Here is a 13,900-nt window from a genome sequence, read left to right on the forward strand (position 1 = left end):
TCTGGCAAAAATTAGGCTCCCACAGCCACCGTATTAGGAGTTAAAGATTTGGTGAAACTCTTGCAAAGTATTGAAATGATATTCTGCCCTAAAAGTTTGAAAATAAAACCCAACTTTCCCCCTGATTCCTTTGTGGCCAGAGCTTTATGCTTCAGCAAGATTCTAACAAGCAGATGCATCCTCAAGAACCATGGGGGCGAGTGTGAAGCGGGTGTGAATGAGTGAGCACGTGGGTGAGTTATCAGATATTCTTGAACGACTGAGCTGGAGTATCAGGCAGTTGTACTGATGTGTGTGCAAGAACAGCCCAAGACACGTTCAAGAGTTTTCTTGTGTGGCTTTACCTCTCATCATTGTTGTATGTGAAATAATGGATATATGTAAATACATTTCTAAATGCTAAAATCACGTCATATAGGTGCACTCGCATGTTCTACGCGAGGAAGGGTAACAATAGACCTCTTTTTTTTTTTTTTCTTTATGTCTAGCGAGATAGTTGGCTAAACATTAACTTGATTCAGAATTTATGTTTGATGGATTTTTGGTTAATATTTACCCAAAAGGAACACCAAGACTGTTTGCCTAGTAGATCTGAACTTTCAAGTGTCTGAACACCCCAAGGTTAGTTCTCACGCAGGACTGAGTGTTAAAAGGCCTGTATTTCACAGCACATAGTCCACATGACATCCAGGGGGGAATGGGGGAGCAGGGAGGAAGACAGGAAGAAGAAAACGGGTCCCCCACGCCCAACTGAGTCTGCTTCTTTATGAATCGGAAGGCAGATCAGTGAGAAAAAGAATTTTTATCATTCTGGCAATGGACTGTACCCACGAGTCTGTAACACTTAAGTGAATAGATGTTTAGTTACAATATACCTCATGTTACACTGCCAGGTATAAGCAAAATGTGTACTAACCAAATTCATTTTAAAAATAGTCCCAAAGTTGATTGTCTGGAAGAAATGATTATGAGCCGAGTAGAGAGAATGTGGAGTAAGTATGTCAAACAACTTACATTAAATATGGAATAGGCATTAAAATCACTCATGATGGTCTACGGCCACACCCCCCCGAACACGCCTGATCCCGTCTGATCTCGGAAGCTAAGCAGGGTCGGGCCTGGTCAGTACTTGGGTGGGAGACCACGTAGGAAGACCAGGTGCTGTAGGTGTTAAAAAAAATAATAAAATAAAATAACTCATGGTGTTTACAAAAGAAAAGTGGACCGCTGTGCGGGAGCACAGTGCACGGAGATGGAGGATGTGCAAGAAATGCCACGCGGCGTGCGACGCGCCTGACTGAGCGACATCGGTCCAGGCCGGCTGGCCCCTGGGGCGGGAGCCCGCTTGTCCTCGCAGCTCAGCTGGAGACCAATGTCTCCTTTCGAGCCGTCCGAATGGAAAATAACTCGGGTGAGTCTTCTGGATGGTGAATAACGTTCAAACGATGGGGTGGGATTTAAGAAACTCAGATCAAACATTAAATAATATTAATATTTAACACTTATTTGTACAAAACGAAAGAAAACCGAGGCAAGGAGAAACATTTATAGGAAGAGTAAAGGCTAGCTGGGAAAAATAAAAACACAAACGTGTGGCTGGATTATGTAGAGAACAAATTGAAGACAAGGCCCAAGGCGGAAATTATTTTGCGTAGCCTTAGTTTTGTTTGTTTCTTTTTATTTTTGCTAATCTGTGACCTTCCTTTACTAATCTCCACTCAGGCGATCCATCCACTAAGAATCGATTATGTTTTCAAAATTGTATTATAGTATTTTGAGCATCTACACACAAAGAAATGAAACTCCCCTGCTCTGAAATAGTGCTTGGGAAACACTTTCTCCCATCTGAAAAACCTGTTTTGACCAGCAGAGTTCAGTTAGTTCCCTATAGGCGTGGCTCTGGTTAGCCAAGGGCATGGTCACACGTAGCTGGGCACATAATGACATCCATCTCATTTTTGAAAATAAAAAACTTACTGCCTTCGGTAGCAGCTGAACAATCATCGTTTTACTAGCCCTAAAATGTATGCCAGTTTCATGCTTCACAGATTACATCTGTGAGTTTTGAGGCCACCGTCACCTACACAGAGCGAGAGGACCTGGACATGGCCACTTCCTTACGGATCACAGTTACCCTTTCTGTCACTTTATGAGAATTTGTAAGATCAAAATGAATATTCATCATGCAAACTTTAACCCTGTGGACACAAATCGATATGGGGAAAATAATTATAAATCTACATGATTCTTAAATTATTTTTTATATAGGTAGAGAATTTGTATCTTAATAAAAAGGGGTCAGAATTAATAGTCTCAAAACACATCAGTTAATATTTTTAGCATAATGCACCATACCCTATAATTTCTACACATTTTAATGGCTTAAACCTACTTTAATTATCGAAACCCAGTTTTGAATGAACCTCAAGTACCCTTCCTGCTATTAGGTAGACAATTATATGGATTTTCTTCAGTACTAAGTATAAGGTTTTATTTTCATATTGTAAAAGTGGACTCAACAGACGATTATCTTTGCAACCTCATCAATCGCAGTAAGAATGGCACAATGTCAAATGCGTTTAAACCATAATACACACTTTGGCAGATATCATCCCATATTTAATTGGCTTTTTCCCAACAAGTGCATAAAACATATAAAATCTGTAAGTTATCTGGGAGTAAATGTATCCCATAATTTATCTTGGGGTTCACCAGGAAGCAACGATGTGCGTAAGCTTAATTCAGTTTTCTTGTGTGTGGGTTTGACCGCAATGGGCAATTTCAAACAAAAATGATCAGTGGTGATGTTGAAAATTCAATAATGCAAAATTTCAGGGTTTCAATCATTATTTTCAAATTGTCAGAGACAACCTTGTCCTGTATCCTTAAAATGAAATTATATTCTTTCTTTTAGGTTCTCCCTCCTTTCTTCATAGAAGTAAAGTGGCTCTCTGCTTAGAACCATGCTCATCTGTGTTGCCTGATCATCTATGTTGCTTGATCATCTATGTTGCCTGATCATCTACGTTGCCTGATCATCTATGTTGCCTGATTTTCAAAAGAATGTTGGAACTTTCTATTGTGATTGATTGAAAATCCATGTTGATCTATCTGAAGCAACATATTTAGAGCAAATACAACCTTAAACTAGCTCCTCAATTCCTATTAATAACAATTTTGGAGAAATATCTGTAGATAATTTTATGACATAATGTATGGTAAAACACTTTCTCAAGTATTCTAAAGTTTATTCTTAGATTAAATCTATATCATTAAAGAGCTGTTCCTCCAGACAGTTATTTAGTCCTTCTTAGGATGTGTGGTGTTGAAAACTAACTTGGCATTATTCCATTGACCTACCTTAGGAAACAATAAATAGCTCTATATTCTCTCTATTAGATAAATTTTAGCACTATGTCAAGAAACTTTTTCAGTGTTATCATTCTTCATAATGTCTGCACATAGGCATAGATCTACAAAATTTCTGTCACTAGATTAGAGAAGGAAAGATGTTCAGAGCAAACCCTGAGAAAATTTAGAAATCATTTTGAAATTATTACAAAGTGATTTTACGTTTGTTGTACCTAATAAAATGGGCCTTTATATGTCTGATATTTTAACTTTCATTTTCACTGTGGTTTGCAAAAACAATGCCTGCAATGATTGGATTTTTTTTAACGTCATTCATCTAGGATAGAAGTGTTGCAGTTTCTCACAAGGTGTGTTCCTCAGCAGAACTCACAGAAATCTATCATGGAATACTATCCCGAAATAAAATGGCAACACTGTCATTGGTTTATTTTTTGCTTTGACTTGTGTTGCTTATTTGGCTCTACATTACTAGAGTTTGAAGATCTCGTAACATTTTCTCTTTGCCTTCTCCACCAGGATTGCAATAATATTTATCTTGTAGAGATGTCACAAGTATCAACTGAGATCACGAATAGAAATGACTTGCTTAATGCTCTAGCCCAGAAAATGTATCCAGCTTATCAAGTTATTATTACTCTTTTGTGCTATTAGCTTCTGGAGGGCAGAGGCAGTATTCAAATCCTCATCTGGTCGCCAGCATGATCAGAGCATCGTTGTTCGTGGAAGGTGATGCTCTTGGCAAGCAAGCCTGTGGTTCACCACTGCATGGTGAAGAGAGAAGCTGCAAAGTAGAGGTGGTGAGGTCACCCGATGCTCAGTGGACGGCGGACACAATAGGAAGCTCACCTGCTTAGCTACGGTTGCATGAATGCTTGCGAGGATATTACCAGAGAACCAGGGACCTGCACCAGCAGTGGATAAGAATCAGAGAAACACGGATTCTTGTGCCTTCATATTTTAATGCTTCTTGCTCTTATTTCTGCAGTGTTACATGCATACTTATCTAGTTCATTTTTCAATGTTCAGCCCTAAAGAGAAGAGAGAAAACTACTAATTTTATATCACTGAAATGATTTCAGCTACAAGATGTTCTTTTTCACAAAAGTAACTTGCTTAACTTTTTTCTCTTTTTTCTTTGAATGCATTTATATTCCAACTAGTGTTTTTCCACTGAATTCTATTGGATGAACCCCAAGTAAGTGCACTGTTCTTGTATTCTTTTTGGTATTTTAAAAATCTATATAAGTCATTTTACAATCTGGTATGATAGCTGACATCAAAAGAAACGTGTGGCAAAGAAAATGGGTAGTCAAGAAAATTTTCTAGTATTCTGAGAACCCCGGTATTTGAGACTACCATGTCTTTAGTTATAAGGACTTAAAGTAAAAAGGTGATCCGATCATTTTAAAAGTTTGAACATCTGCAAATCGCTCTGATATTAAGATTCTCTGAAACTGTATTTAATATGTGATAAGTAAAACTCTTGAAATGATATAGACTCTTAAAGTAGGATCGAAAGGCTGTGGAAGAATACGTGGTCAAAGAAAAATGTGACCTGTACAAGTTTTCTGGGTACATTTAACAGCAATTAGAACTTCTTCTTTGTTTGTTTGTTTGTTTGTTTGTTAGTTTTAGCTAAAACTCACCTCAAGGTGTCTCGATTGTTCTCTTTTCTAAGTAATTTTCAAAGACAAAAATGATGTATTACCGTTTCAGAAAATTCGATGGTGAATTTCTTTCAGGCCAAGACTTCTTTGGGTGGATATTTGTTTGTGGTTGACAATATGGTATACGCGCAAGTGGTTGTGCCCTCTCCCCTCACTATTGTGGCCCATGGCTTTACCACCTGTGGCAGGCGCACCCCAGGGTGAGTCGCAGTGACCCACACCATTGTGTACTGCTCTCCATTGGAAGGTGGGCAGCCCTGTGGCTTGTTTCTAATCAATGGAACATATCAAAGGCGATGGCATAGAACACCTGTGATTACATTTTTTAAATTTAAATTTTTGTCTCCGCTAGAAAGACTCTGCTGCTGGCCTTGAAACAACCAGCGAATAGCCAGCCAGCCACGTCGTGAATGTCCCACAGAGGGAGCCCATGGCAGGGGGCTACGGGTGGCCTCCCACTGACAGGCATGTGAGAGTCCTGAGCCCCGCATACTCAGCCACAGAGGAACAAACTTGGGAGAGACGACCGAGCTCCATGAGGTCACACAGAACCTGGTCGGCACCAGGATTTCAGCCCTGCGCAGAGGACCAGCGAGGCTGTGGAGAGACCACTGACCCCATGAAACCGTGAGGTAAACGAGTATGGATTTACGCCATTATGTGTGGTCATTTGTTCTGTAGGCAACAGAAAAGTGATATTTTTAAAGGAAATCTCCATAAGCCTTTTGGTAAAGGTTACACATTTTCCTGAGATCTTAATACTCGCATAATAAATTTCTTGAATGTTAGGCATTAGTTTGGTATCTAATATTTTCCATAGTGAATATTACTATTTTATGTATTACAGATGATCATGTAGAATGCCACAGATACAGGTATTAGGTAATATTGCATTGACATTAATGATTTTATTGCTATCTACTGATAAATTGCTCACCAACAACATTTTTCTAATTAAGATGATCAGAATGTGAATGTGCCCTAGCATTTTGGAGACTTTATATATTATATATTTCCATAACTAGAAACTTTTCAATCCATGTTTTTTGACCTGAAATCACGTATTCTCTCCTCATTTTAATTAATAAGAAAGGCCGAAGTTCCAACAAAAGCAGAGAAATTCCTGATTGAATAATATACACCGGTTTTATGTTTCTCTCCACATTTTGAAAGCAGCCAGTGGGTTCTTTTCAATTGCTTTTCAGAGAAACATAGCAGGAAGCAAAACCCCATCTTCAGCGCTCTGAGTAATAGCTTGACACACCGCTTAAAAAGAATCCTGGCTGTGTCGTTTCGTAACTCATATGTTTGAAAGCTCCGGCCGATTTTTCTACACGTGGAGAATGGTTTCGCCTTATTTGGCCACTCCAGCTTGCATGATTTCAAACATTCTCCTCAACGAAAATTTCAAGCACCAAGCCCTTTGCAGGAATCAGGCACGCCTGCTTTGCATAGAAAGGGATGTCACTGCCAGGGAGCGTTTTTTTTTGGGGGGGGGAGCAAGTTTGCCTTTCAGGATGGGTGTGCTCGGCGCTTCTCTTCTTCCCCGATTCTCTACTTACCGTCATTCAGCTCTCGGTCTCTCGGACGCACGTTCCAGAGAGTGATCGGAGCTGCTATTAAGCGCACGAGTGTGGGGCACAGCGCACTCACCTCTCTGTTTTAGAAACTGCCGGGCAGAGACATATGTTGGGGCAGATCCTAGACGCTGCAAAAAAATGAAGATTCATGACTTCGAAAGGAATTTCCGTTTTGTGAGGATCCGTATTCTCTGGAGGGGGAGGTCTCAAGCCTCCGATCACTGATGTGGACAGATGAAACCAACACAGAGCCTGCAGCACGACCGTGGGAAAAATCCCAGCTGTCAGTTTTGTGGTTTTCCATTTCGGGCAGTCCAGCGGCCTGTTAGCAGACCAAAAATCGCGCGGCACGCGGGAGTGCGTCTACCATTTTTTCTCACATTCTTCTGTTCCTTTGCACTCACCATATGCGTTATTTCTCACCAGATTTAGCAGCAGAATGCACTTCAGATCAGATTCATTTTTCCAAAGAAATAATCAAACAGTGTTTATTTGTGGCCTCGGAATATAATATATCATCAATAGAAAAAAATACATATTTGACTTAGAAAACTAGCGCTGAAGGAAGTAATGAATATGACAGTAAAAGTTCAAACTCGAACCCCCTGAAATTCTTAGGTTATTCTAGGGTGAAAATCACTGTCGTTTGGAAATTCTGAAAAGCTTATGATTGTGTGCTTCTCCATACTTATTCTTGAAATATATTTTCTCAGCAAATATTAAGATTTATGTCTTAGAATAAATTCTATTTGAAAGGTTCATAAAAGAAGACACAAAACAACTACTGCCCTTTAATCTCCTCTGCTCTCTGCGTGCACACTTAGCCTCACGGACTTTTGCTTTGTGATAAGATGGAGTTTAACTAACTGCATCTCCCCGGGCATCCGCTGGTCTAGATTCTCCCTTCTCTTCCCAATACCAAAATTATATCGAGGAAATAGTTACTATCTGACAAATTTATACCGCAGTTCTAGGCCTCTTCGTGAGACCGATGTGTGTGACAGCGGCTTAACTCCCACTGGGACGTCCAGTTGGCGTCTCAACCTCGTACCATAAGCCAAGAGGGGCTGCGGTCTTGGAGCAACACCCCTGCCCCCCAGAAGCGCGCTGCCATCCCAGGCCCGATCCCATTATGTTTTCTAATTGTTTGTGCTCACGACCTTGACGTTAACCTTGACCGACGTCATCTGAGACTCATCGTTTTCTTTCACTCTCCGAGTCCAAAACCAGCAGAAGATGTTGTCACTTCTTTCAGGAAACGTTGTCACCTATTTCATGAAAACGCATCCAGAATCTAACCATTTCTCCCTGCTCCACCTGCTCTGCGACCCAGGATCTGCCTCTGATCGTGGCCTCTGAGGGCCACCTCGACGCCCTGACTGGTCTCCACTGTCCTCCTCCCAGACCCCACACCACACATGGGCCATCGCCAACACAGCCGCCAGCAGTTCTCTTAAAACAGACGTATGCGGCAGGTGCTCTTTTTAAAAAAACAAACAAACCTGAAATGGCTTCCCGTCCAACTCAGAAAAGATGGCAAATTCCTTACAATGACTGAAGAGGCCATGTGTCACCTGGACCCGCATCATCTCTCTGACATCCTGTGCTATTCTCCTGGCCCCTCGGTTGTCCCTGGCCACCGTCCCTTCCTTCATGCTCCTGGAAAGTGCCAGGCACTTTCTGCCTCAAGGCTTTTGCCCTGGACGGTCAGCTCTCTCCCCAGGCAGCAGCATGGCTCCTTCCTCTTCCTCCGGTTTGTCACCAAATGTCACCTTCTCTACGAAGACTCCTGTAACCACTTCATTTAAAATTTCAGTTGGATTTCTTATTTCTTTTCCTTGCTCCATAATTTTATTTTCCTATTCCATGTTATGTGTCTCCTTCAAATATACTATAGAGTTGTATTTATTTATGTGTCTATTAGTGTATTTATTTATCTAACGCCTGCTCTCAGTCTCCTCCTGCTAGAACGTAAAGCACAGTAGCAAAGCTCTCCGTGTCCCAGCTCCTAGAAAAGCACCTGGACATGGCAGGTGCTCACCAGCAGTTCCTGAATGAAATCATCCTTTCCCGCTGTGCTGCCAGGCAATAGGATCAAAAATACACATTAAGAAATGTAATGACACCCAATCACTCTTGTGAATATTATTTTGGGAGGAAAAATAGTCCTGATCTTCCAGTCACATTCTTACTGTAGATAATCTTTTGCTTTCTCCCTGAAACCAACAGGGGATTTGGTGGAAAATGCTGTGACTCCATTGTTTGTAGATGTTTCAGCAATTCACACTCATGAACACGAGCTCTTCTGAAGAAAGAATGAGCGAAAGACTGTGCTCGGAAGATTTCTTCATGGCAAGATTTTGGCATTCTTCCGCAGACCAAAGTTCCTTTGTGGGGACACTGGCATCTGGGTAGGAGATCGTGAAACCTTGCCCTGTCTGACACCAAGGACAGCCCCCTCGAGAAGGCGGGCTCCCGGCCGGGTGGCAGACTCGCACGCCTCAGTCCTGGCTGAAGACCTCGAAACAGCTCCAGACCTCTAAGGAATGGGCTGCAGCCCCATCTGGCTTTCATTCTGTCACCGGTGTCCTGTGCCAAGAGACCCAGGAGGAGTCATACCAGGTAATGGGCATTCAGGACTCCGCCCAGCTGTGGACTCTGAAGTCGCCTGTGAACCAATTCCAGCCACTCTCGGCCACCATCCTGGAGGCCCCGGAGGTGAGTCTGCCAAATGTAGTGCCACTGTGGGTTCTGAAAGGGGCCTGTAACTGTCCCCCAGCCCCGGTCTGTGGACTGTCCTACTAGAACAGAGAGCCAGCAGGGGACATTCCCATCTGCATCACAGAGACCCTAGAAAGGCCCTATAGGTGCCTCCAGCCCCATCCCAGGCACTGTCCCCAGGCAGGCCTGCTGGAACGGGCACCAGGGTGGAGAAACTCCTGTCTCTGTACCTGGCGATTTGGCAAAGGCCCTATGTGTGTCTCTGGTCCCTCATGAGCATGGTCAGCAGTCGGCCCCAAGGGGCCAGGGTCCCGTGGGAGAATCTCCTGTCTGTGGCTGCAGAGGCTCTGAAGGGTGTCGGAGTTCCTCCTTAATGCACTGTAACTGACACCTCAGAAAAACAGACTTATGAGGCTACTATAAACTGTACACCTGGATAGCAAACCAGGTAACCTGGAGGAAATGAATGAATTCCTACAGATGTGCAACCCACCAAGGCTGGGTCGTGAAACAGAAAATCTGAAGAGATCGATAACAACTAAAGAACTGGACATCGCCGTCAAAAACCTGCCAACGAGCACAAGGCCAGGGCCAGATGTTTTCGTTCTTGAATTCTAATGAATATGTAAAGAAAGATTAATGGCAATTCTTCTCGAACTCTTCCAAAAACCGAAGGGGAGAAAAAACTCCCAGACTCGTTTTATAAAGCCACCTTTACCCTGATACCAAATTCAGATAAGCACACGACAGGAGGAGAAAACCACACACTGACATCTCTGATGAATGTAGGTGTGAAACTGTCAACAAAATTCTAGCGACGCAAATTCAACAGGACGTTACAGAGATCGTACTCTGCAACTAAGTGGTGTCACATATGCAAATGAATATCCGATACATATGCACCACATGTAGAGAAGGAAGGATAAAAATTAGGTGATCCTCTCAACGAATGCAGAAAAGAGAGCTGGGCAAAATTCAATACACTTTCATGAAGAAGCTCTCGACAAATTGTGTATCAAAGGACCACACCTCTGCATCAAGGTCGTGCGTGACAAACCCATAGCTAACATTGCTTATCAAGAAGAACAGGAAGCTTTTCCTCTAACTAATGTAATGTATAGAATTCAGCTTTAAGAAAGAAGGATATCCTGTCATTTGTGACAACATGGATAGTCCCCGAAGCCATTAGTCTGAGTGAAATAAGTCAGACAAAGACAAATACCGTATGAACTCACTTGTGTGTAGAATCTAAAACTACATTAAGTCAAAACCGTAGTAACTTAGAGTAGAATCGTGATTGCCAGGGGCTGGGGATGGGGAGGGCATGGGAGATGTTTTTGAAATGGTACAAACTTCCAGTTATAAAATGAGTAAGCGCTAAAGATCTAACAGCCAGCACGGTGACTGTCATTCACGATACTGTATTATATACTTGGAAGTTGCTAAGATGGGAAACCTTAAATGTTCTCACCACACACACAAACATGTAATTTTGTGAAATACTGAATGTATTATTATGATATTTAGCAATACATACATGTATCAAATCATGTCATACGCCTTAAATTTACACGATGTTATAAGTCACATATCTAGATATAGTTGGAAAAATTCATGAGAAATTTATTTATCCTGGCTTTAAAAATACTCCTGCAGTATACAAAATTCATTCACGTTATTTTTGGAGCAGATATTATTAAACACTCTGCATTTGGCAATGACAAGAAAATTACAAAGGAAAAGGTCTATTTCTCATGGCTGATATATTCCAGCACGCGTAACAAACATCAGAGCAAACATTTCCGAGCTAATTTTAAGATAACGCTTGTGTCTACTGTTGGGACAAAGGTTGCTGACAAAGGTATGGAAAGGTATGGAAAGGTTGCTGACGTCGGAAAGGTATGGAAAAGATTTTTTAAGAGAAACCATCGAGGTGGGATTTGAAGAATGAGTGCCTTTCCACTGTTCAAAATGACGCCGGTGGGGGATTATTTCAGGCAAAGAAGGAACATCGCTGCTCCCAGCGAAGAACAGAGCATCTCACAGAAACAGGATAGGTGGGTCCCCAGAATGCTCTTTGTACAGCTTTATGCTTTCACTATTTAAAAGTGGAGCCCTCAGAAGAGGGGAAAAAAAAATGCTTAAAAAAGAACTTATTTTGTGAGTAAGGGCGGGCCTTTAGTCTATATATCTATAATGTCTTTGTTTATTTATTCATCTTGTTTTTATTCTTCTACTTGGGACTTCGGGCAAGGAGTTTGTCTCCCTTGCTTGCTTCATTCTCACTCTGCAAAGGTAGATTGAGAAATACTTCTTTAAAAGAAAGACTCGCAGGAGACTGTATGAAAAGATGTAAAGACAAAGACAAAATAAGCAAGCGTGCAGCCCTGAATTTCTAAAGCAGAGAAAGAGGAACAAGTAAAATTAAAACCATAGACCAATATAGTCACAAAAACATATGCGAAAATCCTAAACAAAATATTAATAAATAGAATCCAACGATGTACAAAAATAATAATAAACCACAATCGCGTGGAATTTATCCCAGGTATGCAAGGCCGGTTTAATATTCAAAACTGAGTTAACGCAATCTGTCACATTAATAGACTAAAATGGAAACAATCATGTGATTCTATGAAAAGATGCAAAATATACATATTTGACAAAATCCAATACCCATTCATGATAAAAACTCTCAGTAAACTAGGAATACAGTGATATTTTCTCAAGTTGATAAAGAATATATATATATATATAAAACTCCACAGACATTATAGTTTACATAGAGAAAACTGGTACGAGGTACTAGGTAAAAATGTCCCTTCTCTCCATTCCTTTTGGACATCGTACTGGAAGTCCTTGCTAATGCCATTAGGCAAGAAAAGGAATAAAAAGTATACAGATTGGAAAGGAAGAGATAAAAATGTCTTGGCTTTCAGATAATACAAACATATACATAGAAATTCTAACAAACATACCAGGACATATCCTTGGGTTCTATAAGTAATTTAGCAAGACTGCAGGATACAAAATTAATACAAAAATAGTCAATTCCTTTCTTATACTAAAAATAAAAAGTGAGATTTGAAATTATAAACACAATACCACTTACATTAACACCCAAATTAATAAAAATACTTAGATATAAAGCTAACAAAATATGTTCAAGATCTATTTAAAAATTTGTAAAACTCTGATGAATGAAATCCAAGAACTAAACAAATGAGGTGATACAGGCCGAAACGCAGAGATATTACGTTTGATTCCAGATGGACGCAGTCAAGCAAATATCACACAAAAGTGAATTCTTTAGTTTTCCTCTGTGTTTAAAAGTTATGTTTATACTGTAGTTTATTAAGTGTGCATTAGCATCCTCTCTAAAAAAGAATGTACAAACCTTAATTAGAAAATAATTTATCGCAAAAATGTTAACCGTCACCAGAGACTTCAGTGAGTCATAGCGTTCTTCCTGGTAGAGGATGTGGCCGTGAACTTGACGGCTGCTGACTGATCAAGAGGATGACTTTTGAAGGCCGGGGTGGCATTAGGGTGAGAGGCAATGCAGCCTGGCTCAGGGCTCAGAGGCCCAGAGAACAGACAGGCCAGCACCTCTAAGTTTTATTTTGTTTATGGTGTAGTCATGAGTTTTAAATGCTTTAATATTCACAGCTGTGTTTCTGTTTTTCTCCAGATTTGAGTGGCGCCTGCAGCTCGGCTTTCGCTCCCTCTCAACTCAGGACAAAGCGGAACGGACAGTGGTCCCAGCCGCCCACACCTGATGATGGAGACCTCCCAGGTGTGTGGTCTTGGGAGGCAGAGCTGCAGGTCACACAGCTGATGCAGCTCCTGAGAAAAACACCGACTGTCTTTGACTCTCCTTCCGACGGCATGTAGATGGGCAACCGGTGAAGCTGGGCTGATGAGATGGAGGTTATCCTACCTGCAACCAGGTGTGTTCTTCACTGCGGGAGTTCTACATCATGTGAAAAAGTCCGTGCCACGTGATGTCCTGAACTGTGACACCTTTGATCTCATCGTCCATCGTCCCAGGGGCAGCTAAACTTGAAGTGAGGAATAAGGAAGGCACAGCTGAGAAGCAGAGGAAGCCAGCCCCAGCGACCTAACACTCAGCGGCCACCCAGCGAGGCCTCAGCAGCGTTTGACGACGCCCTTGGAGCGGTTCCGTGCCCGCCCCGGCAAGAAGAATATTTTCTCTTGTAAATGCTGGAGCCCTGAACTTCGCTGTCTTATTCCGCCCACAAAACCCTTGTAGTTTTGCTTGAAAATGGTAAAGTTTATGCCCTAACTGACAAATTTTATTACTGATTGCTTTTTTTTTCTTTCATGAAACTATTTTTGAAACCAAGAGTCATTTCAAGGTCTTGTTTGAGTAAAGTGTAAGAGTTCATACATTCACATTCTATTAAAATTAAGTCCTAAAATGACAACCTTCACAAAACCTTGTTTTTGAAAAGAGCTGTTCTTAATAGATGAAGTGTTAACGCAAATAGCTTCTGAATTTAGCTACATTGTTGAGCTGTGAACACTAAAAGCAAAACC

At 41.3% G+C, this 13,900-nt stretch overlaps 1 non-coding gene and 1 pseudogene across 1 annotated transcript; both read left to right on the forward strand.

Moving 5' to 3' along the window:
• LOC105303006 overlaps positions 1-13,234 on the forward strand; it is a 27,288-nt pseudogene extending 14,054 nt beyond the window's left edge.
• LOC111729963 lies at positions 1,052-1,170 on the forward strand. Its single transcript, XR_002776493.1, has one exon. It is a non-coding gene; the product is annotated as a 5S ribosomal RNA (ribosomal RNA).
• Positions 13,235-13,900: the final 666 nt, after the last annotated feature.

The sequence above is a fragment of the Pteropus vampyrus genome, unplaced genomic scaffold (assembly GCF_000151845.1).
Source record: "Pteropus vampyrus isolate Shadow unplaced genomic scaffold, Pvam_2.0 Scaffold293, whole genome shotgun sequence".
NCBI classification, from domain to species: Eukaryota; Metazoa; Chordata; class Mammalia; order Chiroptera; family Pteropodidae; genus Pteropus; species Pteropus vampyrus.